Below are 5,673 nucleotides of genomic sequence, written 5' to 3'. Positions count from 1 at the left end.
CAGCTGTCCAGTGAGGGCCATCGGTGGGGCCTGCCCTTGCAGCTGTGGGCAAGAATCGACTAGCCAGCTGGCCGGAACTTTTCTTTGTGCCCATCCCTCGTGAGAGACTTAATCCAGGTTGGTTGGTTGGTTGTTTCGGGGAAGGAGACCAGACAGCAAGGTCATCGGTCTCATCGGATTAGGGAAGGACGGGGAAGGAAGTCGGCCGTGCCCTTTGAAAGGAACCATCCCGGCATTTGCCTGGAGCGATTTGGGGAAATCACGGAAAACCTAAATCAGGATGGCCGGACGCGGGATTGAACCGTCGTCCTCCCAAATGCGAGTCCAGTGTCTAACCACTGCGCCACCTCGCTCGACTTAATCCAGAAATGCCCATTTGTTCCAGCCGCAGGCTATCTCCACCAAAGGCCCCTGCATGCCAAACAGTGCCGTCCTAGGAAACCAGCCACATATTTATTACTATAACTACAATTAAATATTACGATTACACCACTAATCTGATGATTACCATTTGATAATGAACAAAGTATTGGAAGTACCTCCCCTTGACGGTTGTGACTCTAGAAATTTCAATATCTATATCCCTTTTATAACCGGACACAATTTTTCACGTAAAATCTTTCGTCCTCTCATGCGAGTATCGGCGCGTTGAAATTACAATCTCCCAAGTCAAATCCATGCTTCCAGCTCTACCTCTCATGGTCATTTTCTGTGCACATGTCAGAACAATGGCCACAATAATTTTACACCGCAACACAAACTTTATAAGCCTGCCGATCACATCGAATCTATCACGCGTCCCCTACTAAGTATAATAATTCGCCAACAATTTATTGCTGGTGGCACCAAACAATATTGAGCAAAAATCTGCGATGGATGGACATGCCTCATTTGTTTTTCTTGAGAGGCCTCATTTGTTTTTCTTGAGAGGGGTACCAATGTCTCCTAGGAAGAGAGACGTAATGGTCTCATAAGCGATCAGATGTTAGAAACGCAATCACATAGACTATGTTACCGTCACCCTGCGGTCTTGGTTCTACAGGCGCACACAAGATTCACTGATAGTGTTATGCGTTATGGTAGAAACGCTGTCTTCAATTTGGAATCAAATCTATTCATTCAAAAACATACTTACGTTCAATCCTATAGACATCTTTCAGTGATTACAGCCACTGACGGAACACATTTGTGCCACTCTCATACCTCGAAATGAGTCACCTTTCTGGACCTATCTCCTAAGGATCCCATACAGAAAAATACAACGTGGTTTTAGACAGTCCCTCTGCATCTTGTAACTGTTTCTCAGTCACTGCCCCATCCTCCCTGCAGCTTTGTCCATATGATCACTCCAATTTAAGTCAGAACTGAACGGAAGTCAGGGAACACTATACCGTATCGAATATACTCTGCATCCCGTGGAGAAACAGAATGAGCTGAGTTAATGTGGCAGTATCTTGTTTTGGCTACTGGGTGGAAATGGGAACATGTTGACGTAACTCTGCCAATCGTGTGCGATGTGTGAGGCTAGCACCAAACGAAGCTTCTCCTGCAACACGAGGTAGTTGAAAAAACAGTACGAGCAGTAATGGTGGTATTGCTCATCAGGAAAATTAGGAAGACTCCACATAATACAGAAACTGGAAGAAGGATGAGGATTTTACTCTGCATTGCTGTGTGTCTCCAAACTACATATAGTTACTGTGGACTCAAGGAGATCGGCGCTTCTCAGGGTGCATTTATGTCTGTCATATTCTCTCCCTCCTTGTCACTTTGCACCATCTAACAGAAAAACTACGAACTATAAAAATTCCACTAACATCACCCACCAGAGAACTCGATATGATATTACTGCGCCCCTGTCTTCGGATATATCTAAAACCAATATCGTCTGTGTGCTGGCATTGAGCAGATGTGGCCATCTTATTAAATTTATAGATGTTGGAGCAAGTTGTATGTGATAAAAGTCGCTTCCACCAACCAGTGTAAAGTTTCATCGCCAGTACTGTAGGAGGACCATATCCCAAAGACTATAAATCGCAAGAAAGGGTCCCTTTGTTGTTCTTTCATAAGTAGTTTGATAAAAAAACGCACACTCCGTCTTCAGGCCACGAGTGGCCTACCGGGACCATCCGACCGCCGTGTCATCCTCCCGGTCGTTAGAATGGTATTCTTGACCGAAGCCGCTACTATACGGTCGAGTAGCTCGTCAATTGGCATCACGAGGCTGAGTGCACCCCGAAAAATGGCAACAGCGCATGGGGCCTGGGTGGTCACCCATCCAAGTGCCGACCACGCCCGACAGAGCTTAACTTCGGTGATCTCACGGGAACCAGTGTATCCACTGCGGCAAGGCCGTTGCCTTAAGTAGTTTGATGCATTGTTTGTTTTCTGCTCTAACACATTCAAGCAGCGTATTTGATGCATTGTTTTTTTTTCCTCTCTAACACATTCAAGCAGTGTATGACAACAGCTTTGTACACCGCCATCATTTTGTTTTTTTCTACCACGACTTCAAGGTTTGTGTCAGGTGTTACATTGACATTAACCTTCTTGATCCATTACCTCTCACTGAAAGCTGGACATCACATGGTGTAAACTATGCTGCTCCCACAACATACAGAAGGTTTGAAATAACCGACAGAGGCAGTGTTCCTTATTGACAAAAAATGTGGAAGACAGTGCAACAGATGGAAGCTGGAAGAGTTTGCAGTATTCCGGGGCGATTCCAAACAGCCCCCTGAAGGTGATTAATAACCTCTGCATTTAAAATCATCTGCCACAGTGACCTGGTGGCAGACGTGTAGGTGTTCTGTTTCGATTGATACCTCATGTAGCAATCATGTATGCGATCACTATTTTGTGCAGGCCATCCCTGGAAGGTGCTGCTCCCACCGAGACTCGCCCCATCTCAAACAAGTGGCATCAGTCAGTCATTATGTGGTAATCAACAGCATACCAGTGGACGGATGGAATGGAAAAGACGCTGTCAGTTTGGGATGATGTATTGTAATAAGCACCACAGCGGATACTGCGATCAATTTTAGAAATTGTATCAAGTTTCGGTAATTTCAATACAGACCAATGATGTGGCAGCATGCTTCCCAATTTCTGTATCATTTCTAAACCACCCTTCCACTACTCCGCGTGTACCACATACTAGATTGTAAATGTAGATAGATGCCTTTTCTATACGCCCATTCTTGTTAATTCTCGAACACATACACTAAAGTATACCAGACTGCGTCCTGTATCGATCTACATATATCTTGCACTTCGATCATAGTGCATTATTTACGATTACGATTGCCCATCTTTCTCTATGTGCATGGGACTCTCAGAGCCATCTTGTGTGACATTCCCCATCTCTGTCTTTGACCAACCCTCCTCTCAACATTGTCCTCGATTTAATTTGCAGCTGATTAGAAGTAGGAGGGTACTATATGTGTTTCATTTCATATCTCGTGAAGGAACAGACGAGCCAAGTCCGTAACTGCTGTTCAGCGAAGACTGTTCCACACCTACTTACTCAGAGCGTCCATCCTCATGCACAAGATCTCTCCAGATCCGCACATGTCAAGGGGATCAGCACCCCTTGTCGATATATAGTTGATATGAGAGTGCTGTGATGATATAACAGACCATTAACGAGAAATGAGTGGGTTATGCATGATAGAACTAAAAGTGGACGTAGTTTAAACATTTTGTGTAAATCAACTGTGCTCTCAATTCTGGAGTAATGTTCCGGTGTTTGGCGTCCATACCAAGATGATATCAAAAAGAGATAAATAATCATGGAACACAAACCCATTCCAAAAGCTAAACGGTTCTGCATTTAAACACACTATAATGTTAGAGTGGTGTAGTTTCTGATCTATTAATCATGTGGAATGCAACACTGTCAACATTCCAATGTAAGAAATCTATTCCCAGCACATGACATATATTCTCCATGCAAGTTTCTCTATGACAAACTAAGGTGACAAACTGTAAAGTGATAAAACTACTAGCTTGCACACCAAAGAAAACATCTATTCTTTGTAACACAAACACTATATAGTCTCCAGATGTGCATTTGCCAGCTGTTCACAAAGTTCAGTCCGATTATGGTTCGGAAATCATGATATGTTCACAACAGTCCTATAAAATGATCACTGGCAGCCGAAAATGCATACAAAGAAATAGTGACATCTTATGAGGAAATAAACACCACGATCAGCAGCACAGTCTTATCTCAGTTTACCACCGCCCCTGGTAAACTTCCTTTTGCCCACAGAAGTCATGGTCCGATGTTGGGTTGTATTGTTCATGTGTGGGATAATTTTGTCATTTCGCCTTGACACCGCATCTCTAGACTGCCTCCTCTTTCCACTATTAAGGCGTGTGTATTTGACATCAGTCTACATATTTCACTGTATTTCCCTCAATTTTTACGTATTTCACATCAAGTTTTGGTGATTATACCAGGTTTTCGTCGAATTTTACCGATTTTATGTCATTTTTCTTCTTTTTTCCTCAGTTTCTTATATGTATATGCCCATATTGCTGACATACCTAAGTGCTGTTTAATTTTCTACGATAATATCTAACCCATCTTATATACCAACGTACTAAAATAATCGTTAGATTTGCCCTCTCTCCAGTGATTCACATGCATGCATTTTCCATGGGATGAATATGAAAAGTATTGTAACAGTCACTTTGTTCCTATAAGAAACTGAAGACTTGATTTATGTCCAAGATGTGATGGAGTAATTGAGTCCTATGCATACATCTTCGTTAGTCTAGTGGAGGGTGATGAAATAAGTTTTCTATCGATGAACATGATTCATCACACATGCATTGGAAGTCCTCTGTTGAGAGTGGTGTGGAGATGTTTGATGTCAACAACTGCAAGTAGAGAAGTCACAAACAGAACATGCAGTTGTATACAAGTCAATTGCATGTTACACCACATAACTGATGGATGCTGAGAGAACACAACACACTGAGGTGTCAAATATCAAAGGGTTGCTGTCATGTGATACTTTTGTTCGAGAATTAGCACAACATCCAGTCTGTTAGCCACAGGGTCTGAGTGGGCATAGTGTGACCTGCACCTGCAGGAATAGCAAACTGGTCGGCCCTGTGTGCAATGCCCTGTGGTCGGTGCGAAAGATTTTTAACAGTGTAATCATGTGCGGTGGGTCGTGTTGATGGTATTCTTTGTGTGATTGGGATAAAAAAACGCTGCAACTGTTTAAGTATTCCATACTGCCTTGTGACCCACAAAATGTTTAAATAAACAGTACAACATACAGTACAGTCAATTTCCCGACAAATTCTTTAAACAAATATATAAATTATATTCCAAACACTACCTTATATCCTATAAATTGTTTAAATAAACAATATTTCGCTCATTGCCTTGTCTATGAGAAATTGTTTAAACTATATTCCTTACATTGCGATCGATTTTCTGTCAAATTCTTTAAATAAATAAATAAACTATATTCAATACTCCACCTCATGTCAAATAAATTCTTTAAATAAACAATATTCCATATATTGTCTAAATTGTTCAAACAATATTCCATATACTGCAATCAATCAAATAAACAAATCAAATAAATTGTTCAAACAATATTCCATATAGTGCAATCAATCAACTGAATCTTTTTCCCGCCAGTTTCCAGG

The 5,673-nt window shown here is 41.8% G+C and overlaps 1 pseudogene; it reads right to left on the bottom strand.

The window, feature by feature from the left end:
* Window positions 1-2,243: 2,243 nt before the first annotated feature.
* On the bottom strand, window positions 2,244-2,360 carry LOC126459692 (5S ribosomal RNA; annotated as a pseudogene).
* Window positions 2,361-5,673: the final 3,313 nt, after the last annotated feature.

The sequence above is a fragment of the Schistocerca serialis genome, chromosome 2 (assembly GCF_023864345.2).
Source record: "Schistocerca serialis cubense isolate TAMUIC-IGC-003099 chromosome 2, iqSchSeri2.2, whole genome shotgun sequence".
Classification (NCBI taxonomy): domain Eukaryota; kingdom Metazoa; phylum Arthropoda; class Insecta; order Orthoptera; family Acrididae; genus Schistocerca; species Schistocerca serialis.
Note: the sequence above shows the minus strand (reverse complement) of the source record. Positions and strands in the feature narration are given on the sequence as shown.